We start from the raw sequence: 25,656 nt of genomic DNA, 5'->3' as shown, positions 1-25,656 counted from the left end.
ACGGATGCCGCCACCTGTCTAGGATTTTCTTTAGCTTTCAAAGTGACTTCATAATGCAATGTGTCAGTCTGGTACACTCTGTGTTACACTTGCTACACTACTCCTCATTCCAGAGCAGTTCTGCCCCTCCCCCCGTACTTGGACCACCTCTGTGCTAGCTCTTTCTCCCCCTTTCTCCTTTTCATGATGGATAAGCAGCGGTTGGGGAGACTAGGGTCCTTGCCCACCCTCACCAAGTCATATGACCTTAGACATGTCCTCTCACAGTCTTTCGTGATTCTAGTTCCTTATTTGAAAAATGGTAGTGGTGGTGGTGGGGTTTCACTTGTGAATGAGGCGAAGTACTGGATGGTTCTGAGAAGTACTAGATGGTTCGAGCTCCTTACCACCTCTTACTATATAGGCTGGAACCAGTCCTCCCTAGGACCTGTGTTCACTCAAGGGTACTTTCTGTTTCTGTGCCTTTGGGGAAGTTGCTTTTTCTTGATATTTAGGGAGCCAGAAGAAGAAAAGCCATTGGTGCTCCCATTTCTCAAAGCCTCAGGTAGGGCTGTGGCTTTTGACTCACACTAACGTACAACCTTGTGGGTGGCTTTTGACCCACAATAACGTACAACCTTGTGGCGGATTTCGAACGCCACTACCAGAAATTGTGACACAGAGTCTGTCATTCAATAGTGGAAGTGAAAATATTCAGCCTTGACCTCAGTTAACTCCGAAATAAGGTGCTATCTTTTCTTTGCAAGGGCTGCCTGCACAGCAGCCGACCTGCTCATCCCCATTTTGTAAAAGAGGAAACTGAGGCACGGGCTTGCGCAGCGCTTCCAGGATTCTGGAATCACTCTGGGTATAACCACATCTGCTCCGGTGTCTGCTCGGAGAGAGAGGGAGGTAAGAAGAGGCCTTGACTGCGGAGGTGACCTCTCTTCCCCTGCAGGGGCCGGGAAATGGATGGAGTGACAGCCACCGCAGAAGGACAGTGGGACCGTCAGATCGGAGGCGGACGCAGCAGTGCTGAAAGTCTAGACAGTTGCTTCTACGAAGGTTTCTGCAGAAGGGTGAGGGTCAAGGCGTCTCTGTGCACAGAACTGGTGCATGCATTTTCAATGTGAAGAGCATCGAAAGAAAATAGAAGTAATAAAAGGAAGTGGGGTGCTGGGGTGCAGAGAGAGAAGGAAGCAACGCTTCGGAGCTTCCTCTTTCTCGTCCTTCCCCGAAGCCCCCACCCCAAGCCTCGCTCCTGCTCCGCCCACCTCTCCTGCGGGGGACCAAACCGCGCTTCCGCTGCGCCCGCGGGCCCGCACCTTACTCCTGGGGGCGCTGGCGGTCGGGGCTGGCACCCCTCCGGCCGTGGCCGCCCACCCGTCCGGGCCTGCTCCTTCTGAGGGCAGACGGCCCAAGGGCTGGGTCTGCCTCTCCGACGCTGGGCGGGCTGCGACCGGACTCGGAGGACACAGGGACTAGAGTCGCATGCGCTACCCCGCCACCAGGGGGCGTGAGGGGCCGACTGGGTGACCCGCGGCTCCCAGGCCCCGCCCCACGCGCGGCCCCGCCCCAGCCCACCTTCGGAGCGGAGCCTGGGCGGATAGATGCTGGGACTTGCCGCGCGACTCCAGCCCGGGTGCGCTGGTTCTGACCGTCCGCCGAACCGTAGGGCGTCGTCGCTGGAGAAGGGCTTGGCGCCCGGCGGGGACTGCAGGTGTGTGGCCGGGCGGCCGAGGCCGGGTGGGCGGGGCCGGGGCGAGCTTGGGACTCGCGGCAGAACCCGCGCGGGCAGGGGACGGTCGGGAAGCAGTGGGCTCCGAGACCGGCGGCCGCAGCGGGTCGGCTGGTGACACATCCTGCTGTCCTACGGCTCCGTGGACAGCCGCCACTGCCGGGACACAGGGTCCGCACACTGCGTTTCCAGTAATCCTGGGGACAGAAGGGGCGTTCCGGGGACTGTCTCCCGTCTAGGGAGGGTGACCACTGCTGGGCCACCTGCTTCTGTACGGTCCGAGTGTGACCCAAGCTTCCTGCCTCCTACGCAGGCCGCCAAGTGGCCACAAGTGTCGTGGGGTCAAGGAGTCCGCACCCCTCCTGCGAACTCTCAGTGAGCATTGGTCTCACGGGTCCTTTGCCATCAGAACCTGGGAGTCGCTGAAGCGCCTGCCCCAGCCCGCCCCTGCTAGCGATCGTGGGCCCCCGGGCTGTGCTTGCTCCTTTGGAGAATTGCACGCTTGGCACTGTCAGAGGATGTGTTTACACTCGGGCTGTCCCTTGCGTGACTCTGTGTGTGCGTGTGTGCCTGTGTTTGCGCGTGCGCCTGCGGGCTGGCCCATCCCAGTCCTGGGGTAAATAAGCAAGAAGTTCAGGTCAGTAGGAGGAAGGAGATTGTTCAGAGGGAAAAAGGAAGGCGAGATGAAAGCAGCAGGATGTGGTATCTAGTGAGTTAACAAGCCTCCGTGCAGAGCGGAGGGGTGGGTCTAGGGAAAAGGAGGGCTAAAAGTAGGCCAGGGCTGCCTCCAAAGCCCCTCTGGATTGCCCTTCTCCCAATCTCTCCCCATCTCCCTGCACCTGCCCCCACGGGCCCCGGACCTTTCCATGCAGGCTCGCCTTCCTCCCGGCCTTGGAGAGGCCTGCCTGGAGAGGCACCGGTTCCCAGAGCGTGTTAAAACACGTCCTCTGGACCTCAGCACTACAGCGCACCTCTCCAGGGGCGGGGCTGGCACCGGTTTGGTTCTAAAATCGGAATCAACTCCCGAAGTGATGGTCCCGGAGCCATTGCCTGGGGACTCCCTGTGACATGGAAAGGAGCCTTGAGTTCCAGCCAATCCCAGCTGTGTAACCTTGAGCCTTTTACCGCCCCCTCTCCCAGCCTGTTTCCCTGTCTGTAAAATGGGTCTAATCGTGACTTCACGGGGGGCGGTGGGAATATTAAATGAGAAAAGCGTGGTAAGTGTGACTACCCATGGGAGCTGCTCCACGGGTGTTTGCAGAACAAAGGTGTGGGCAGCAGCCAGGGCTTACCACTTCCTCGGTGTGGCCACCATGGTGTGGGATGGTCAAGCTCCCTCTTCCCGCTTTACGAGAGCCCCCCTTGCTTTTTGAAGCTTAACTGGCCGGGGTCTGTAGGGAAGGAAGGCACCCGGTCTTTGTGTGCTGGGCCTCACTGGGTTTTAAGAAATCCTTCCTCATCTCTAGCTTAGGTGGGGGGTGATCAATATCTTCTCTCCCCAGGCTGCAGTGGAAGCCGCCACCCTTGCCTGCTCCCTTCCTCTCATGCACCCTTTTGTTTCTTACAAGAGTAACAGGTGGCACTGGGCAAAAGTGGGTTTGGGGTTACTAGAGGGGCAATGATGAGGGGGTTCCACAGTGCGGCTGAGGAGGCTGGCTGTGGGAACCACTCTCCACACCGCGGGGTTAGTCACTGATCATGGGGCTCGCTGGCCGAGAAGTGGGCGAGAAGGAGAGCTTGGGTCGCTCAGAGCTGGAGGCCCCAGCAGGGGTTCTGTGGAGCACCAACGCTGTGCAATTTGGCCTTGGTTCACACAGGCTCGCCCCTACGGGCTGAGCTGGTAGCTCTGGGGGACCCCTGGGAACCTGAAGACTTTGTCTGGCTGAGCTGTGCGTGGCTCGAAGCCTGGGTCACCTTTTTGAAAGAGGAAGCTCCTGGAGGGGCAAGGTACAGTGATCTAAGCCCCTGGCACAGATGGAGAGAGTAGGGGTGGATGAAGGAAAGAATGCACCTTTCTTCTGCCCGAGGGGAAGAAGAAGCACTATCCCAGCAAACATATTGCATGTTCAGATTTCCACTGACTTGAAGATGGACATTCACATCTTAACATCTCTGAGATCAAGATGCATGTATTGTCTAGGGCATCTCACCACTGTAACAGGTAGCAATGCTTCTTAGTGGCACACAAAATAATGCTGCATCTTACAATTGATGGCCTCTTAGATTCTGTTAGATGTGATGGATGCTTTAAAGATTTTGAGGGACACTTTATTTATTTATTTCAGAGTGAGACAGACAGACAAGAACAGACAGACAGGAAGGGAGAGAAAGGAGAAGCATTAACTCATAGTTGTGGCACTCTAGTTGTTCATTGATTACTTTCTCATATGTGCCTCGACCGGGGGGGGGGGTGCTCTAGCCAAGCCATTGACCCCCTTGCTCAATCAAGCCAGTGACCCTGGGCTCAAACCAGTGACCTTGGACTTCAAGCCAGCAACCATGGGGTCATGTTTATGATACCACTCTCAAGACAGCAAGCCAGTGACCCCATGCTCAAGCCAGTAACCCCACACTCAAGCCGGTGACCTGGGGGTTTTAAACCTGGGTCCTCGGCATTCCAGGCCTAGGCTCCATCTTTTGCAGTACCGCCTGGTCGGGCTTGAGGGGCACTTTAGATCTTTTCAGATACTCGCAGAATTGTCATTCCCAAAGTAAATTTGCATACATTGATTTTTCCAGTAGCTCTACCTTCTAAACACCGAAACATTTTAATATGTCTAATTTTAAAGGAAATCTTTGTGAAATGTGTTGCTTGCCTTTGTAAACGTCGCATACTGCGACTGACTTAATACATTCTTGAAAACATCGCATGGTTCCACCTGCCATTCTGTTTTATACCTTGGGTTTGCTCAGGACATATTTTCTGCCTTTTTCTTTTCACCTTTCTTTTTGCCCTTTCCCCTCGTATTTCATATTCTTAAATCTTCCCAGCCACACTCGGTAGTAGCCACAACTGGTGCCCCCATTTTACATATGACTAAACTGAGGGCCAGGGCATGGCTGGAAAGCGGTAGCACTGGGCTGACTCTGGCTGGCGTCTACTCTTGACCAGAGATGGTTCGGCTGGAGTAGCAGCCTGCATGTGCCTTTGAGTGTGAAGCGTATGCTCTGTAGGGCATGACTTTTGGGGCATAAATGTGGTGGTCCGCAGGTCTTTCCTGTCTGCTTGCAGGCAGCAGCTGGGTTCTGGAGAGTCGAGATTATCAGTTACCTGACTTCTGGATAAGTGAGATATAGCTATAGCAGGGTGTACCCAATAGGAAGGTGAGGGCAACGAATAGGAAGAAGTGAGTGACTTCGGTGGCACAAAGCAGACATTGGGTCCTTCTTGAGCCGGGTGTGTTACCAATTTGGGTTCTAGGCTTTAGGCTTTAAAATTTGGCCTCAGGGCAGGACTCCTGCCTCCAGCCTCCAGCCTCCCCCACTCCCACTCCAGCCCCTCTCCTGCTGCCATGGTGATGCCAGGACACTAAATTAGAGCCAGTAGCTTTTCAACTGCAAACCCAGCAGAGCTATCACTGTCCTCTGGAGAAGGCTGGTACCCGCTAGCATGACTAGCAAGACCTTCTGCCACCCAGCCTGCTTCCCCTTCTGAAGCTCAGGCAAACCTCAGTGCCTTTGCTTGTGCTATTCCTTCTCCCCCCATTGCCCTTTGCTATGAAGCCCCCCCCACAGTCAAGGCACATAGGTGAGAATTCTCTACCTGCCTGGTGAACCACAAATCCGTCCTTGGATACCCAGCTCAAACGTCATCATCGTTGAAGTCTTCCCCGACCCCCTCCTCATTCCACAGCACTGCACGCCCACTCCTGTCCTCACCATGCCTGTTATGTCCTCACCATGTTCCCCTACCAGAGCACTGACTGCCTTGCCCTGCAGGGTCTGACCAATGACTTGGTGGCTCGCTCACCAGAGCCAGCTGATGCTCAGTGTGGCTGGCAAGCTGCGGTCATGACACTTCCTATGGTCGTGTAGGGAAGAGGTCCATGCACACGAAGGTGGAAGCTGCCGGGATGCAGGGCACTGTGAGGGCGGCAGGGTAGGGCCGGGATGGAGTGGTGTGCTTTTCATTTTCATGTCCTCCCAGTCTTCTTGCTGCTGCTGTTGATCTAGGCAAATAAGCGTGTGTGGTTTCCTCATGGGGGGCAGGGTTTGGGTTTGCCTGAGGGCTGACGGTGGCGTTCAGACTTCTGCCCATGGACCTAGGGATTCTCGTTTCTGCCTGAGTCCTTCACTCCTAGCCAGGCAACCTTGGCTAAGTCCGTGTATCATGGAAATGACACTGCCTACCCTCATGGACATTACAGTCTAGTAGACAAGACACTAGACACATATATCACTTAATTGCAGTCACGGGAAGTGCGGCGTTTTGTGAGATTATGTAAAGGGAGCCGATGTAGTTTAGGGGTTAAGGAAAGTCTTTCCTAAGGAAATCATACTTGGGTTGAGGCTTGAGATACAAAATAAAGAAAATACTAATACTAATAATAGTAATATCTAATAAAAAAACATTTAGCAGAGTCGTGCTGAGTGTTTTTGGGGTGCATCCTCTGAGGTATTCCTTTCAACAACTCCCGGTTGGGGGGGGGGGGGTTGTGCGCAGACTTCCTGTCCTGTGGGAATTCACTGAGATAACTGCCGGTGAGTGTGTCACCCGATGTCTGGCACGGACCGGGGGCCTGTTCTGTGCCTCTGCCTCCTCTGACTACCCCAGACTCGCAGTTACAGCTTAACCACAGTAAGGCCATACCTGCTAGGACAGGGTGTCCCCCTTTGCCTCCCGCCTCTCATCACCAGAGAGCACATCTCAGCGCTACTGCGCGGCGGCTGCGGGGGGTCCTCGCCCGCTGGGCCACCATGCCAGCCCCCTGAAGTCACGGGTGCCCTGTCCACTGGAGACCACCGCACCGTGTGTGGGCGCCTCCTCGCGACCCTCTGGGGTGCTGCTCTTCTTGCAGGGTTTTCTGTACCACCTGTGAAGTCACGTGGTCAGCCCCCACCTCCTCCTTCTTGATCCCAGTGGTTGCCCCAGACCAGGACGGCTGTGCAGACGTAGCTCTGGATTTGGGGTCTGAGTGTTTTTGTCCCTGAATGGCTTGGTGGTTTTGACTCTTGTCAGGCAAATGTTCACACAGGCATTCCCACGCAGCCTGGCTGGGGCGGCCTGCCTCCTTTCTGCACTCCCTGGGTTTGGGAGGTCCCATCGGCACCTACAGCTCCTAGAGGGGGGTTCAGAGGTTCTCCAGATAAAGGGCTTCTTTGAAAAATGGACAAAAATGATAGCTCATCTGCTCTCCCACCCCAAAGGCATATATATATGTGTGTGTGCGCACGCTTACATGATTGCTCTCCCTCTCTCAAAGCTTTGGGTAAGACTTCAGAATCTTCTAAGACCTCGCTGTCCACCACGTACCCCAGTTTAGTAACCCCTGCTCTAGAAAACAGGACTTTCTCTAGGCCGATTTCTTTGAATAGGCCCCAGCTGTTGTCAGAGGCAAGCCAGGGGTGATGAGGGGTTGGCATGGAAACCGGAAGCTGCCGAGGAGGCCACTGGTCCCTCCCAGGCGAGATCTCCAGGCAGCTCCCTGACCACCCACGGAGACGCGCCCTGTGGATGCTTTCTGGGTAACTCAGCAAGTCTTGAATTCAACCCATTTCCAAGGTGATTAAAGAGCATTACTTGTGCAGGTGGTGTCCTTACAAGACACCCTCTGTTCCCCCGCCCCCAGTGAGAGAACTAGGGTTAAGGCTAGGAGGGAGGGTCAGAGAAAAGGTGTGCTGGTGGCTGTTCACATCAACAGAAGCGGCCGGGGAGGCCCCGAGGCAGTCCCTGCTGTTTCTTTGCCTCAGGTATCCGGCCTATCTCCCCCCCCCCCCCCCAGGTTCCCAGGGTCCAGGCCCCGAGGCAGTCCCCGCTGTTTCTTTGCCTCAGGTATCCGGCCTATCTCCCCCGCCAGGTTCCCAGGGTCTCGCAAAAGGCTTGGGCTTTGTTTCTCTGATGAGGTCACAGGTCTTTAGTGTGCTTTGAAGTCAGGTGCCATGTGTGAAGCGTGTTTGCTTCAATTCCTTGTTTCTAAGAATTTTCAAGAGCAGGAATGGAAGTTAAATTTGACAAATACTTCTTTAAGCATCTACTAGGAAATGCTTGTATTCTCCCACGTGGAGATAGGTTTCTGGGATGCGTTCTGTCAGCCTCCCTATACTGAGCACTCCTTGTCCTTACAAACTCCATTTGGTCAAGGTGTCTTATTTTTTTAACACAGTTAGGTTTGATTTGCTGTGTAGAGTTTTTACATCTGTCAGTATGGCCTATCTTTTCCTCCTCCCGGGGCTTCCTCTCTTCCCGGGTTCTCCCAGGTACGCACCGGTCACCTCAGGGCTCCCACACTGGCTCCTGAGAGCCATCTTGGACTCTCGGTGCATTTCCACAGGGAGCTGCTAGAGCCATCTGGAGTGCAATTCAACCCCAGGGGCTGCATTCAGTGGGGGTGCTGATAAACCACCTTCTACCCAGAGAAAGGTCCCCAAGATCCGGGTGCCATATACCAGCTCGTTAAAGCAGTGGAGATGTTTTCCTCCAAGAAGAGGACACAAGAAGTAATATCTCTCTTAGGATGTTCGAAGGACAGCATCCTTTGGAAAAGGTGAAGACCTGCTCTGTGGCGGTCTCTCTCTCCGGAAGGAAAAGGGACTAGTGAAGGGAAATTGTGAGAAAATAGACTTCATCTTCCTGCACGGAAGATCTAGGGGAAATCCAGACTAGAACAACAGTGGCCTTGTGGTAATGAGTTCCCTGTCGGGGGAGGTATTCAGGAGAATACATGTCAGACGTAGAAATGAGAATGAAGACCAAGATCATTCCATTTCTAAGCATCTCTACTTCTCCAAATCATACTGGCTGTGTCTGACTGGTTGTATGAAAATTGGTTGTTCTGAGAACATAATTTGAATTTAAGAAGTCCACTGACCTTGAATAAACAAATCCCAAAACTGGGAAGTTCCCTCACAATTCCCGTAGCCTTTCTTCACAGCCTGCACCCCCTCCCCCCCAGGCAGGAGTACTTTAAGGGTTAGAAAATCATCGCTATCCACGATCAAAGACCCTGGAGCCATCACTGACACAGCGACCCTCGCCCACATCCTGTGCTGAATTATGGGCTCTGCTTGGGGTCTCTTGTTCTTGGCTCCTCCCAACACCTGGTAAAATAAACTGGTTAAGCTCCCCTTGAGAATCCCCTCCCTCGGTGGCTGACCGAGGTAAGTTCTCAAAACCCAACCTGCAGGTTGAGCTGGGAATGAATGGCCTCTTGTTGGTGGGGTTTTCGAGCCAATGTTTCATAGGCCTTTACATTCTGTATTCACTTCTATACTAACGTCTCGGGAGTTTCATTCTGAGAGAACTAAAAGCTCAGAGAGCTGTCCTTGGCCTGCTCTTGGCCTGCTCTTGTCACGAAGAGAAAACAGCTGTGGTGTAACGTTCAGGCTACAGGACTGGAACGGGAGAGGTGCTGTCTGATCCCTCCTTCCCGCCTCATCCCCTCGAGCCTGTTCCCTCCTGGGTCAGATAGACTCCATTGTTCTGCCATCCTGTGACTTCTGCTGCGCTGAGCAGAGAGGGGACCTGCTCCTTTCCTCACGGTGCCCATCTTGGGGCAGGACTCCCGGAGACTATAAGTCCTTTTTCAGACCATAGTGGCATGCTTCTCCAGTGGATGGCTTCCTCCAAGGTCATTGGTGGCTTGGTGACGGGCACATCCCTATGGCCTCCTCCCAACCTGCGTCTATCTCTCTTTGAGGTTTCTGTAGCACTGGATGTCCAACACGTCGGCCTGGAGCCGTACCCCTCCTACTGCTCCCGGCAGACTCCGGTTCTTGCTGGGCCCAGTGTGCTTGTCTTCCTCACCCAGACTCTCTCCTCCTCCAAGTCCAGGCCGGTTGCCTTCGCTGCTTCATCTTCGACACGTGTCCATCGCCCCCGCCCCCATCCACGGAGTGGGATTCCTCTGCGGACTTCCCGTTTGGTCCCGAGTGAAATCAGACACCCAGTCTTGAAAGCTCAGAGTCACCTCGAGTCTCCCCTCCATCTTTCCGTTCTCCACGACTGAGCCAGTGTTTTTATGACTGAAGTTCGCTGGGGTGACGTTGGCCCGTGACGGCCTGTCCCTTGCAGGTGTTGGGCTCCAGAGCACATCAGCCCTCAGTTGCGCGTGTGCCCGCCCGGAGTCTGGTCTCCTTCCGCAGCTCTGACGGCGCTTCCTTTCCCTGGGGCTCTGGCTCCTCTCACTTCCCCATCGTCCTCTCTGCCATCTGACCCGGCTTGCGTCACCGTCGCCCTCCGCCTGCTCGTGGTGCCTCCGAGCCACAGTCTCTGTCTTGCTTCACCGGGAGACTTTTCTTATGAAAACACTGCCGTCCTGTTTGGAGGCCTGGGTGCTGCCGTGCCTCGCAGGGAAAGTCCGGAGCCCTCCGTCTTCTGTTCACGTTTCAAAGATGCGTCCCGCCCTTGGAGTCTTCTCCGTGAATTCTCATCTTGTCCCCCAGCTGGACTGCCTGCCTCGGTTCCCCCCAAGACCCAGTGTGTGTTCTTGCCTCTGCCACCCCTCTGCTGATGGGGCGAGCTTCCCTTCTGCCTTGTTCAGCACGGGCTCCCCAGCGCCTGGAAGAGCCCGTGCTGGGTGGTGCCCGGTCAGTGTTTGCCGAGTGAAGGACTGTGGCTGAGCTGTCCCCCACCTGATGTCATTGTGCGGTTCAGTCACCCTCCCCCTCAGGGACTGCACCCTGCGGGCCCCTCACCGGCCTTAATGGGCATCTAAAGGTGCAACCCCATGTGTCTTTGCCCTCTAGATGGGCAAGTCCGATGTCCTGCCCTGGAAAGCCGCAGATGCTGAGCCTCCACTTCTTGGGAATCAGGCAGATTTAAGGTGAACGGCTCTCTAAGTCTCACCGGGGCGAGGAACTGGGGAACTGTCCCCAGACACGCCACTCCCAGGCCAGTGACCTCTACTTTACAGGAGCCCGGGGAAGTATCTGTTTGCAACACCGTGTTTACAAGGCAGAAGGGCTTCCTGTCCTGCCGGCCCTGCCAGACAGGACAGGCGGTGGGGCAATAGGAAGCTGTGTCTTCAGAGGCAAGGGCCGAGAGAGATGCTGGCCGGCTCCCTGGGGACTCCTCAGACATCCCCGGGGGCTGCCTGGCCACGCTGACCCTGGGGGAGGTCAAGGAAGGTGTCGAACTCAGGTTTCTAAATTGGGAGAAAATAAAGTATTGCTAATACTTGTTATTAACTTGCATATTACCCTTTAGCACTTGCAAGCTGTTTCACCGAGGTGGCCTACTAGTCTAAGGCAGAACTGTTGAGAGCATGAGACACTCTCTTCTATTGTTCCCAAGTGAGAGGCTGTAAGCCAGTGTTCTTTTCTGAGGGGAATTATGCTCTGGAGAGGAAGGAAGGCTTTCGGAGGGAGGAGGGGAAGAGAGGGGGGAGGGGGGAGGGAGGGGGAAGGGTGGAAAGGACTCCTCAGGAGACAGAACCCTCACGTTCTGATGCAGAGTTCACCAATGTGGAGAGCAGTGCCCTCTCCACGCCCACCTGAGAAGAGAGCCCACCGGAGCAGTGAGCTGCCTGAGAGCTGAGGAAGCTGAGACCAGCCTCCCTCCGCCTTCCTCCAAGGGCCACCGTGGGGTACCCCCCAACCAGCCCAGAACCCCACCGTGACATCCCCAAGAACACAAGCTTGTGTCCAAGACCCCTTGTGTCTCTGGCCCCAAGACACACAGCTGGAAATGTCTGGAAAAGTGCCTCAGACTCTCTCAGCCCTGGAGACAGAAATATCAATACTTTATAGTCCCTTTCTGGTGAGTGGGTGTCCCAAGCGTGGGTGACCCAACGCTGGGGCTCACCCACACCCCTTGCCTCCGAACGACCCAAGGCTGTTTTCTGTGGTGAAGTCTTCCTCTGAGCCCGTCAGAGAAAGGATGTGGAATAGGAGGTGCCCAGCTGCAGGGCAGAGGGCAAAGGACCCCTGTGTCATCAACACATCAGCCTGCGGGTCGCGGTGCAATAACATTGGTTTGTGTGGGGAGGTTTGCTATCAAATGCAAAGGAAGGAAAAAATAACTTGAAAAGAAACTGATAATAAAGAAAGAGATAGAGGCTGGCCTGGGGGGCGGGGCTGAGGAAGGACTGGCCTTGTGCAGGTGGCACCAGGAAATGCATCTCTGAACGCGTGAGGCCAGGGAGCTGTTTAGGGGCTCGTGCGAAGACTGTATTTTCACTGCCCTAAAATCCCTCTGGGCTCTGCCTAGTCATCTCTCCCTTCCCCCCGGCCCCTGGCGACCCCTGATCTTATTACTGTGTCCCTAGTTTTGCCTTGTGGGAACATTATTTTTCACTAAGCTGTTTTCTCTTGTTCAAGGAGGAAGTTTTGTAACCCCCATGCTTCATTTCCATGGTCCCTTTTTATATTGGCCAGTAAGAAGTGATCTCAGATTCATTTACCAAAACGTTGCTCTCTCGATTTGAATTGCTTCAACGCCAGCTGGCCAACCCAGTTGGTTCCGAAGAACGTCTGACCTTTAAATAACTTCATCTCTGCTTGTTGCTGCCCCAGAGTCGGACACACAGAGGTGGCTACTCTGGAGGATGACCTCAGCTTTTATGAGGTGTGCCCTAACAAGGGAATTTTGGGTCCACCATGTGGTCTTTATTTCAGGTCAGACCATAGGACGTACTCTACAGAGGCGGGGAGAATCCCACCAGCTATGTCTAAATGACACAGCAACAGGCAAACAAACACATCATTTTGCTTCTTAGACTCAGTGTTGACTGAAATATTAGTTAGCATATTGGTTTGAGAGATCTAAAAGAATAGTGCCTTCAGTGAGCTGGAGGTTGGTTTCTCTCTCATGTGGTAGGCTTAGAATGAGCATCCAGAGTTTACATGTCATTCTCATGGGCTGGCAACCTCCGCTCCTTCTATGTGGTGGCCCCTTCCTCCTTCGATGTGTGGCTTTCCTCTCGTGGCCCATGACGGCTGCTCTAGCAATTACAATTATTATATATCCGCGTTCCGGCTAGCAGGAGGAGGAGAAAGGAGGAAGAAGGCATGCCTCTTCCATTTACAAACATGTGGAAATCGGCCATCACCAACGCTTACTTAGAGTCCTTTGGCCAGAATGTAGTCATATGGCCACATTTAGTTACAAGAGAATCTGGGAAATGTAATCTAAAATTTCCAAAAAATGTTATTACTATAGAAGAGAGAAGAATGGGCATAAAAGGACAATTGTGAGTCATATCCCCATCTGAACTCTGCTGATTTGAGATCTTTCTGAATCTTTACAGTCAGATATATGTTCTTTATCCCTTCTGTCATACAGTAAGCATGCCTTCTAAGTCCTATTGAAAACCATTCATAAAAAAAAAAAAAAAAAAAAAAAAAAAAAAAAAAAAAAATGGCACGCTGTACCAAAAGATGGAATGAACCCAAATGCCCATCTACAGGCAAACGGGCAAAGTATGGTATATGCGTACAATGAAATAGTATCATTTAGCCAAAAGGATGAATACTGTATGATTCCGCTTACACGAGGTACCTATGAGTCAAACTCAGAGACAGAAAGTAGAATGATGGTTACAATGGGCTGGGCGGAGGCAGAATGGGGAATTAGTATATAATCGGTACAGAGTTTCCGTTTGGGAAGATGAAGTTCTGTGATGGTTGCGCAACAGTGTGAATATACTAAATGCCACAGAACTGTGCCTTAACGATGGTTCAAGCGATACATTTTGTTATTTCTATTTTGCCCCCAGTTTTAAAAGGGCACGTTCTAAAAATCCAAAAGCACGGCTCGTCTGGCATTTTTGGAGAGATATCCCTGTAGATAAAGATTCTCCACAGCCGCTGGGTGAGGGCATTAAGTCAGCGGTGGGTCCATCTATCCGTGTTGCCTTTCAGCTCACATTTGTCTCCATTGTCATGAGACTATAGTGGGACTTGCCAAAATCCAGAGAGACTCTTTTCTGTGGCGTTTTCTTGTCTTAGCTGTTTTGCTGGTAGGTCCATCCTTGCGCCTGGTGGTCCGCAGATCCTTTGCTGAGTGCTCATGAACTGCCCCTTAATTCTATGGAGAGAACACTGTGAGGGGGCTGGCGGGCTCAGAGACCACAGTCTCCATGATTTCACCTTCTTCCTGTTCTCCGGAGCCAGGACAGCCTTTTCTAGGGTCTTCTCTGTCTCTCTTGCACGTCTTTCGTTTTCTCTGATTTTTTTCGGAGATTATCAGAAGCAGTTCCCTTTCACAACCTCAGGTTTCTTTATGACTCTGGGGTGTCTTTACCCTCATCTGCAATACTCAACTCGTTTTCATCAGCTCCCTGCCTGACTTCCGAACGCTCTGTGCTGGACCCTTCTCTTCCAGCTGCTGGGGTCATCTCAGTCCCAGGTGGATGGGGCCTTTCCACCTGGGAAGCAGATGTGCCAGCTGGGAATTCGGCAGTGGCCCCACATGGCCCTCGAGGAAACCCTTAAGCACCCAGCTTGGTGGGTAAAGCCGTGCGCAGTCTGCCCCCCCCCCCCCCCCGGCGCTGCCTGTGTCCCGCTTTATCCTGCAGTGGGGCTGAGCGCCCGGCCGTTCCCTAAGGAGCCGCGCTGGCTCACACCTCTTGCCTGTCCATTTTCCCACCACCACGCCCGGACCCCGGGGCAGCGTCTCCCTCCTAAAGAGCTCCCTCGGGAGCTGCCCTCTTGGAGAAGCTTTACTCACCGACCTTCTCCCTCCTCCATGTTCCTATCGCACGGGCCCCTATCAGCCTCCACTGGGACAGCGCCCCCATTGGGTGGTGCCTGGTTTGAAGGTGATTCGGAATGATGCTGCTGTGAAGTTTCCGGCGCCTGGCCCTTCGAGGACATTCCCCGGAACGGGACATTCCCCGTGTCGCAGGGCATGCTCAGCTCTGCCTTAGTGGGGACTGCTGACCAGTCTTCCATTTGGGAGGTGACAATGCCAGTTTACACTCTCACCTGCAGCCCTGGGACTTCAAGGTGCTGTACTGCCTCACAAACAGGGTTTCCCCCGATTTTCATCTGAGCCATGCTGGTGGCTGCCCAGTGGTATGGTGTCGTGATTCGAATTGGTCTTTCTCTTATGACTGATGAAATCGAGTGCCTTCTCATGTTGATTGGCCGTTTCGATATCCTCTTTTGTAAAGGGCCCATTCAAGTCTTTCACCCATTTCTTTTTCTATCAAGTTCTCTGTCTCTCTCTCTCTCTCTCTCTCTTTTGTATTTGAAGGGCCCATTCAAGTCTTTCACCCATTTCTTTTTCTATCAAGTTCTCTCTCTCTCTCTCTCTCTCTCTCTCTCTCTTTTGTATTTGTTGCAACGCCTAACACTTTGTGTGCAGATCTACCCCTCTGGCCATGAACTCCTTGAGATTTCTGGACACCACTCCTCCCATCCAAGTAAAATTCATCCAATAATAGACGCTTCACGTAGACCTGCTCTTGACTAAAGAAACCATCTTTGATCCATGCTTCCCAGGAGGAGAAACGTCCTCCTTGAGGAAAGAGGTGGAGGGAGTAGCTGTGGAGGGGTCCGAACCCCCCCCCCCGCCCCCGCCCCGGGCACCTGTCCTTGTCCTGAGCAGTTAGCCTCACCTCTCCAAGCTTAGGCTCTGAGATAACTCCAGGGCCCTTACTGATGTCTTCAGCGTTTCTCTCAAGCCTTCCTTCGTGCCTGCTCACTCCCGCTCGTTCTAACTTGGGACCTCCCCTCATCTTTTGCGTATACCCCGGAAAGTCTATCTGGCCCCTCTACGTTCTCATGGGACCCTGGGACTGTGTCTTCAGGAATTCATTTTCCTAGTTTTTTTTTTTTTTTCCCCCTGTAAAGCCATCCTCTCTGATTCCTCTTTCTTTAAGTCCAAGATCAGTGTCTGACTCTGTCTAGCATTTTCTTCCGTGATTCATTAGTCCAAACTTGGGGGCGACGTGCTCATTGCCTCCCTGTCTTCCCCTCCCTCCTGTTTCACTAGCCTTTCATTATTCTTGGTCAGAATCACAGACACAGATGGAACATTTTTTCTCACCACGTTCTCAACCTTCCAAGAGACAAGAGGATCAGAGAGGAGCAAGGGTTCACCAGACAGCCTGGTTTTAACCGAGTGAGACTTCCAGGTACCGTCGGGGTGAGATGCTGCGTCCCAGGCCTTGCTGTGGGTCAGGTTGATGATTCACGTGAGAACAGCACCATCCGTAGCTCAGTTCAGCTCCATGTGTGTGATCCCCTGGGTTTCTCTCTTCTTTTATCTTCTTCTAAACCTTCGTGCCATGGCCTTCCTCATTCTGTATCCGCGTGTGCATCCAGCACGTACGTATGGGTCAGGCACTCTTTGCAACGCTCATGGAGTTTACAGTCTAATGGGGCTGGAGGGGAGAGACAGAGAATAAGCACGATGAAGAATAAGTCCCATGTTTTGTGTATCAGTTGGTGATAAATAAAGCAGGATATGTCGGAGGTGGAGTTTGCCAGAAGTTCTTGTGGAGAAGAGAACATAAAAACTGCACAGAGACAAAGGAGCCAGCCAAGTGGACATCTGCAAGACGAGTACTCCAAGCAGAGGGCACAGCATGTGCAAAGGGGCTGAGGTAGGAGTGTTCCTGGTGTGTGGCTGTGGCCATCCTAGTCCTCAGAATAGGGCACCTTGCGTCCTGGCCTCAGCAAAGCTGAATATCTGAAATGAAGAGTAGTGTATGAGTCACCCTTGGGTCTACCGCGGCATGCAGCAAAATGTCTCGTGGCCATAGTCACTTAGAAAGAAAACGTTTCTGTGTTCTTTTTAATGACTTAGCATGAAAAGCCACATGGTGTCCCCTCCACTGTCCTCCATTGTTTGAAGTCGTCTGAAGCCCACCCAGAGGTATGGGGGGGTGATTAGATTCCGCTGCCAGATGGGGAGGTGGCGAGACTGCGGGGTGGGAGATGTTGTGACCATCTCTGGAGGACAGAAGCTCGTGATGTTTGTCCTGTGTCCCTGGGGAGAAGTTCTCATTTTGTGTTGTCCCTGGGCTGTCGTGGGTTTTCAGGTGTCTGCCTTGCCCCCTGTGTGGAGGAGGTCCCGAGGCGTGGGGAAGGTGGGCATTCCGGCACAAGCAGGCGCTGTGCGAGAGAATGGGTGCCCCTGCGGCACAGCAGGTGGTGTTGTGGAACTGTTACTCTTCTGCTCAGTGTGATCGTGGAGAATAAGGATTCAGGCTGATGTGACTGGGCTCTCGGTCTCCCTTCCTTCCACACACGACTGACTCTCACCCACAGCCTGCCTCCGGGTCCCAGTGGGGCTCCGTGGGGTCTCGGCATGCCAGATCTGCATAGGGCTGAACTGTCCCCAACCTGCATGGGTCAGGTAAGGTCGCCCGATTTTCTGTGGGAACAAACCCCAGTCTCCCTGCCTGGAAGAACTGGCAGGGAAGGTGGCGGTGGGTGGCAGGCGAGGGGCGAGGTGTTACCGAGAAGGTTCTGGTGACAGACGGAGGGGGGAAGAGGGCGTGGGACTCGGCTGAGACGGGCTCTCCAGGGGCAGCTGTGTGTTCCTGGGGTGGGGGTGGGGGGGCAGCAGGCAGGGGCCGGGTGTGGCTGCAGGGGAGTCTGAGGGAGGGGCCGGTGGCCATGGTAAAAGGGGACGGGTCCTCGGCTGTAGGCACTGGTCTTTAGTCCCAGCTCTGGGCTCTGCCCATTGCTCCAGGGGGGTTTGAAAAAGCCCGAGACCCTGTGAGACTCTTTACAGCCAGAGGGAGAGAGGCCGGCCAGGGTGGGGAGGGGTGGTGGCTGGGGGCGCACCTGTGAGGGTGCCTTGTCCCTCCTGGGCTGTCTGCGCCCAGCCTCTCAGGACACCTGGCCCCACTGGGCCTCCCTGGAGCCCCCACACCCCGCTGACGGGAAATTCTCCGAGAATCGAGACAGGCCTGGGGAAACCCGCCCACACGAGTCCCCTGACAGGGTCCCCTAAGCATGGGGGGTCCTCCCGCTCTCCCGGGGGGTCCTGAGGAAACCGGAGGCGCAGACAGGCCGCTGGACCCCTGGAGAGCTCCTGGGCCGGGCCCCTGGGCCTTCGCTCTGCAGAGCTTTCGGGGCGGCCTGCCACATCCTGTGCCCTGTCCCCCCATGCTCTCGAAGCACCGGCCAGATGTGCAATTCTGCGGCTGTGCCCAGGGCGAGCCCAGCGCGGCTTGCTTTTCTTGGAAATCATTGCTGATTTGTTAGAACAACAGGAAACCTTGGGGCTGCTGGTGTACATTTTAACTTTTTTTGTTTTTATTTTTGAACCTCTTTGATCTGTCTGGGCCTCAGGTTGTTGTAAGGGTATTTCTGCTGAGCCCTGCCTGTCAAGCCTCCTCCTTACCGGGGCCCCGCCCCCTCCTCCGCATCCTCTGTCCTCTGACCCTCTGGCCTTGGCCACGTTCGTCCTCCACCCCGGTCACTGCCGTGGGGAGGGGGCAGGTCTAGGGAACCGTGGACACAGGGGTCCCATCTCGATGGTGTCGGTGACTTGGAGCGTGTGCCTCTGTGGAGTCAGGCTTCCCTGCACCTGTCCTTCCCCGCTCGGCCCCACGCTCCCCTCCCCCACCTTCACCAGGCTGGGGCGACAGAAGCAGAGTGGTCCCTGCCGGGCGGGACCTGCTGCGGCCGGGCCGCTGTCCCGTTGCTGGCAAACCGGGGCGATGTGGCTGGGAAAGGAAATCTTTCATCCTTCCTGGGTCAGATTGGAGCTGGAGGGACCCCTCAGAAACCCCTTCCTAGGGACACTGAGGCTGAGAGAGGCAGGGACTTTCCAGGGGCCCCAGATTGGAGAGATGCCTGGATTTAAAGGGGAGGAACGGGAAGGGGGTGAGGAGGTCAGGGTCCCAGCTCTGGCCCGGCCCCAGGTCATTTTGGGCATTGGGCTTTTCATAAGGTGCCAGAAAGTGCTGCTGCTTCCTGGCGCCCCCTTTCCCTGGGTCTCACCTGGTCAGGAGGGAACTCTCAGCAGCTTTGGGGGTGTAGCAAGCCTTCTGGCTGCCCCATTTCCCACCCCATAATGTGCCAGTGTGGAGAGGCCCGTTTTCCATCCTATGGACGAAGAAGCTGGGGTCCAGGGAGGTTACACGGCTAACCTGTTGCTCTCCACAAGGATCTCTGCAGAGGGAGCCGTGTGCCCCCCACAGCCCCCCTGGCTGGGCCGTGCCCTGGGTCCCCACTCAGGGCCTCTGCACCACACCCTCAGCTGGGGCCTCCCCCTCTCCCCGGGGAACGGCCGTGGGGGCTGCCCTTCTGAAGTCATATGAGAAGTCTGAAATGAGAGATGAGAAACTCCCCAGACCTCACAGGGGGTTGTGTGCAAAGGCGGTGAACTGCCCAGGGAACGAGAGGGTGTACAAGACTCAGATGGAGGCCAGCATGAGAAACTGAAACGCTATTCTGGGAGCTTCCCAGAAAAGAAGCAGATTTGAGGAATTCTGAACTCGGCAGAGATAGTGGGCAGGACGGTGATTCCTGCTCACACCAGAACTGCTCAATATGGGGGACCTCCAGGGCAGCAGCAGCCCTGAGAGGGGCAGGATCTCCCTTCTCTCCTGGCCCACGTTCCCATCCCTGGGGGTGGGGGCAGAGACTCTCACCCGAGGGTCCATGGGCTTGCATAGGAAACATGTGACATTGTTACTTGCATTCACCTCTAACTGAACTTTAGTATTTCCTTCCATTATGAGTGTAGGGAACAGACCTTGGTCAGATTACTAGCACCTGTGTATAGGTCCAGATGTTTTTTCTTAACCAGATGTTTTCATATTATTTTGCCATTGTGCAGGTACCTCAAATGTCATTTATGCTCTTTGCTGCTTCAAAGTGGTCACAGTGACGAGACCCGCTGCTGTTTTAATGAGAAGAACACATATTACCATTTCACAAATCAGATTCTTTAAAAAATTGATCATGTATTGCAGTGTAATTCCTTTCCTTGGCAATCCTATGTCTTTTATTTCAGGCATTTATTCTGAAAGTGGTCTGTAAACTTCTCCAGATTGCCCAAAGGGTCTAACGCCTAAAGAGGTCAGGAATTCCTGCTACTGGGATAATTGAGGAGGGCTTTGGTATTGGGCAGACCTGAGCTGGCACTGTTGCCGCAGACCCTGAGATAATGGCTTTACCTCTCAAAGCCATGGCTTTCTTATGTGTGCATGGGGGTAAAAGGTCTACTTTGAGGATTGTTCCATGTGCACCTGCCTGCCCGGTCTGGTGCCTGGCAGGAAGTGAGAACCTCACTGTGGGCAGTAGCTCATAAGACTTAAGCAGATTTTTAAATTATTATTACAGAGGAAATAATCTAGTTTCATTACTTACTGTCCCTCATGCAGAAGGGAAAACTGAATACCGGGATAGTGTCTCTCTGCTGTTTCTTTGGTTTTGGTCTGGGACCAGGTAGCCCCCAATATCCAGTATGAATCTTGGGCTGTAAATCAAAATATTTAAGAAATAGCCATGGTAGAGCTACTGTTACAAGCTACACCATGAATGAGCCTAGGAAACATGCTAAAAAAAAAAAATCCAAAGACTACATAGTGTATGATTCCATTTATAGAAAATGGTCAGAAAAAAGAAACTCACAAGGACAGAGAGTGATTGCTTGATGACAGGGGAAGAAAATGGGAAGTGGCTGCTGATAGGTCTGAGGGTTCTTTTGGGGCCAATGGAAATATTCTGGATTTAGATCGTGGTTCTGGCTGGACAACATAGTGAATATGTGACAAACTACTAAAGTTTGCCCTTTCAAATGATGAACTTAATGTTATGTAAATTATATCAAAATTTAAATAAGTTAAGAAACTACTACCAATTTGTGCATGTAACCAAGGAATACTATGAGTGTTTTTGTGCCCACAAATTTGATAACTTAGATGAAATGAACCAATTTCTTGAAAGAAACCCTCTGTCAAATCTCATACAAGGATAGGTGATCTGACTATGTCTTTTATCTTTTAAAGACATTTAATCAATTATTATTTTAAAAATATATTTTTTAAGATTTTATTTATTAATTTTCCAGAAGGAGGTAGGGAGTAAGAAGTATCAACTCATAGGTGCTTCGCTTTAGTTGTTCATTGATTGCTTCTTGTATGTGCCTTGACTGGCAAGCTCAGGGTTTCGAACCAGAGACTTCAGAGTTCCAGGTTGATGCTTTACCAAACGTTTAAGTAACAAAAGATACTGATTCTCTACAATAGTGATTTTCAACCTGTTCACACATAAACTAGTTACTAAAATTCTGCAACACACCAAAAAATATATCCTATTTTTTGCCGATCTAACCAAAAAAAATAGGTATAATTTTGATTGTTTTACAAAAAATAATAATAGTAATTACTAACCCTTTTTGCTCCAAAGTGACTTTTTAAAAAATCAACTGCCTATACTTATATATTAGGATTTCTGGTACCAAGAATTAACCACTCAGATGCAACCTTATTATGTGACGTGAACACTAAGATGCAACTCTATGATATGACCTGTATATCTATGATTCAAGACAGGGTATTCACACCAGATGGCTATGGTCGTGTTGGCTGTTGTCATATTTTTCTTTGACAATCTAAGGGAGAAGAGATCTGTGCCACTAACTAAATAGTCAGGTGTTACATATTTTTAAAATGTCTTGCAGCACACCTGTTGAAAATCACTGTTCTACAATATATTCCAGAAAGTAGAAGCAGATGGAACACTTCCTAAATCATTCTATGAGACTTACATTACCCTAATACCCAAATCACCAAAGATGTTATAAGAAAGGAAAACTACAAACCAATATTGCTCATGAATATTGATGTAAAAGTCCTCAACAAAATGTTAACAAACAAAATCAACAATGTATACTAATAATTATACATTACAACTAACTGTTCTTCTGGCTGATTCAACTTTTTTGAAAGTTAATCAGCAGGATAAAGAAGAAAAATCTATGATCATCAATTGATACAAAAAGTATTTGACAAAATGTTAACAAACAAAATCAACAATGTATACTAATAATTATACATTACAACTAACTGTTCTTCTGGCTGATTCAACTTTTTTGAATGTTATATCAGCAGGATAAAGAAGAAAAATCTATGATCATCAATTGATACAAAAAGTATTTGACAAAATCCAATATGCATTCATGATAAAAATCTCTCAGCAAACTAGTAACAGAGAGAGGAACTACCTCAATAGATAAAGAATATCTGCAAACATCCTACATCCAACATCATACATAATTCTGAGAAACTAGATGCTTTCTCCCTAAGATTAGGAACAAGGTGAAGATGTCCCTTCTCATTTCTCATATTCAACATCATACTAGAAACCATAGCTAATGCAATAAGACAAGAAAAAGAAATAAAAGATACATCATTGGGAAGAAGAAATATTGTCTATGTAGAAAATCCCCCCAAATTGACAAAAACAAAACCCATTTATGGAACTAATAAGAAATTATGGGAAGATTGTGGGATACAAAGAAAGCTTTGTTTTTCTATATACTAGTATTGAACTATTGGAATTGAATTAAAAAAAAATACAACATCATTGACATTAGCACCAAAAAAAAAAAAAAAAAAAAAAAAGGAATTACTTAGGCATAATCTAACAAAGTATGCACAAGACCTGTATGAGGAAGACTTCAATACTCTGATGAGCAAAGTCAAAGATGATGTCAATAAATGGAAAGACATTCCATGTTTATGGATAGGCAGATTCAATATTGCTAATATGCCAGTTCTTCCCAACTTGACATATAGATTTAATTCAATGCCATTTCAATTAAAATTCCCCCCAAATTACTTTCTCTTTGTTAGCAAACTGATTCTAATAAGATTTATTATTAAGAATAGCCAAAGCAATCTTGAAGAAAAAGAACTAAGTTAGAGAACTGACAATACCTGACTTCAAGACTTACTATAAAGCTACAGTAGTAAAAAATTGTGATATAGGTGACAGGCTGGGCAAATAGATCAATGGGACAGAACAGAGAGCCTAGAAATAGATCCACACAAATATAAGCAATTGGCCTTTGACAAAGTAAGAAAGCTAATTTAATGGAGAAATGTAGTCTTTTTAATAAATGATGCTGCAACAATTGGATTACCACAGCAAAAGAAAAAATGAATTGAGACACTAACCTTAAATCTTTCACAAAAATGAACTCAAAATGGATCATACATCTAAAGGTAAAATTCAAAACTATAAAACTCCTAGAAGATACCAGAAGAAAACTTAGATGACCTCGGGTTTGGCAATGAATTTTTAGATATAGTACCAAAAGCATGATCCATGAAAGAAAAATTAAAAATGTATGCTCCATGAAAGACCCTATTAAGGGAATGAAAAAGTAAGCCATAGACTAGGAGAAAGTATTTGCAAAACATTTATCTGATAAAGTGCTTGAATCCAAAATATGCAAAGAATTCTTAAAACTGAACAACAAGAAAATAAACAATCCAATTTTTAAACATAGGCAAAAGATATGAATCATTCACCAAAGAAACTATATATAAATGACAAGTATATAAAAAGATGATCGATATCCCGTGTCATTAGGGAACTGGAAGTTAAAACAATGAGATACCTCTAAATATATATTAGAATGGCTAAAATCCAAACCACTGTTAGCACCAAATGCTGTCAGGGATGTTGAGCAATAAGAATTCAAGATGGTTTAGGAGACAGCTTACCAGTTTCTTAGAAAGCTAAGAAGTGTTGTCATATGATCCAGCAAGCTTCTAGGTACTTACCCAAATGAATTGAAAAGTTATTTCTACACACACAAACAAACAAACAAAAACCGCACATGAGTGTTTATAGCAATTTTATTCATAATTACTCAAAATTAGAAGCATCCAAGATGTCCTTTGGTAGGTGAACGGATATACAAACCATGGTACATTCATAGACTAGAATATTATTTAGTGGTAGGAAAAAAAAAAAAAGAGCTACAAAACCATGAAAAGACATGAAGGAGGCATACAAGCATATTGCTAAGTGGAAAATAAAAACAGTCTGAAAAGTCTGCATAAAGTATATTGCCAACTGTGTGACATTCTGGAAAAGCCAAAACTACAGAGACAGTAAAAAGATCCGTAAAAGGACAGTAAAAAGATCAGGGGTTGGAGAGAGGGGCAGAGATGGACAGATAGAGCATAGGGGATTTTTCGGGCAGTGAAACCGTCCTGTGTGGTACTGTAATGATGGACTCATGACATTTTGTTTCTGGCAAAACCCGTAGAACTGTACCACAAAGTAAACTGAGGGTTTCAATTAATACTATTGTATCAATATTGGTTCAACAGATATACTTCACTAATGGAAAATATTAATAAGAGGGGAAACTGTGGGCTCAGGGGGGAGGAGGAGGCAAAAACCTAAAGCTGCTCTAAGAATTAAGGTTAATAAAAAGAAGAGAGACAACCATTTCTTTATATCCTTACATCAATAGAAATCCAGCCCCGAGTCCCATCCATCCTGCCAGGAGCTGTCCAGGGAGCTCGTTTTTACTTGCCTGACACATGCATTTCCCCAAGGTGGTTGCTTTGCCTTAATTAGCATGGGGACAGAGTTGGGTGGGGGGCAGTGGGCAGAAAGAAATAAATCAGTAGCACCATAAATTGCCCTGTGTGTGTACTCAGTGGCCTGAGGAACAGCTCCTAGAAAGCTAGGTTCTGATCTGAACCCCTCCCTTTGGCCTCCGGCAGAGGAAATACAGAAGAAAGCAGGGCCCACACTGTGGGTGGCCCAAAATGACTCGCTCCACACCTCGAGGATGAGGACAGACTGACTCACTGGCAAGTTACAATAGACGTGATTCCCCCTCGAGGCCTGAGGAATCTCCCCTGCTGCTCCTGTGGTCAGGACATCATGGCCACCGATTCGGGTGGGGCCTTTGGTGTGCAGAGCACATCTGCACGTTCAGGTCCCCGTCCAGGGAGAATCTCCGTGCAGCATGCTAGGTGCTGGGGCCAGAGCCCATGGCGAGGTGGAGGAGCCCCTTGTCATCAACGCTGAAAGTCCTGTAGGGAAAACAGTGACAATACAGGCATAGGGGAAGCAGAGAGGGTGCGGTGGGCACCCACCCAGCCGGGAGGGTAGGGGAGAGAGGGTCAGCAGGCCTTCCCTGAGAAAGTGACCTTGTCAACGGAAGACAGATAAACGCACATCAGGAGCCAGGGGAAAAGCAGGGACAGGCAGGGGAAGACGTGGAAATGTTCCAGGCGGACGGGGCGCAGGCAGGAAGAGGGTCGTAGGCAGGAAGAGGGTCCTTAAGGAGAGGTGAAGGGAGGGTCTGAGACTGGTCAGGGAAGAAGGGACCAGAGCTCTCAGGGGCCTGAAGCCAGGTTAGGGCTCAAACTTTGTCCTAAGGCCTTGGAAAACCATTTGAAAGCTTTATGGGGCAGGGAGGGAACGAATGGCAATCAGATGGCCTTTTTTGGAGATAACTCTGCATAGAGCACTGTCTGTGCTGTGATCCCATGGACGTAAGAAGAAAAATGCACATGCGTGGGCATGTGTGTGAGCGCGTGTGCAGGCATGTGTATGGGCGCCGACATGCATTAAAGAGGACTGGAGTGAGTAGAAGACAAACTGAGGTGGAAAATGTGTGTGTGCGCGCGCACGCGTGTGTGTGTGTGTGTGTGTGTGTGTGTGTGTGTGTGTGTGTGTGTAAAGGGAAAATGGGGCAGAGCTAAATGGTTAGGCCTAGAAAACTTTAAAGAGTAATTCTATATAGTTAGTATTGCATGACTCTTTTAAAATTGTTTTAATTGAGGTATAGTTTGCATTCTGTGAAATTTTATTACACAAATTTTATTATACAGTTT

The 25,656-nt window shown here is 50.6% G+C and overlaps 1 protein-coding gene across 1 annotated transcript in view; it reads left to right on the top strand.

Annotated features, from left to right (window-relative positions):
- The first annotated feature begins 1,617 nt into the window (after positions 1-1,617).
- The window catches only part of LOC136392587 (phosphoinositide 3-kinase regulatory subunit 5-like), a 74,189-nt gene continuing 50,150 nt past the window's right edge, over positions 1,618-25,656 (top strand). Inside the window, exon 1 of the mRNA XM_066364857.1 lies at positions 1,618-1,699. The gene's annotated coding sequence lies outside the window, so the exon portion shown is untranslated. The remainder of the gene's footprint in view (positions 1,700-25,656) is intronic.

Source organism: Saccopteryx leptura, chromosome 2, assembly GCF_036850995.1.
Source record: "Saccopteryx leptura isolate mSacLep1 chromosome 2, mSacLep1_pri_phased_curated, whole genome shotgun sequence".
Lineage (NCBI taxonomy): Eukaryota > Metazoa > Chordata > Mammalia > Chiroptera > Emballonuridae > Saccopteryx > Saccopteryx leptura.
The sequence above is the reverse complement of the archived record's forward strand: the minus strand, read 5'-3'. Positions and strand labels throughout refer to the sequence as shown.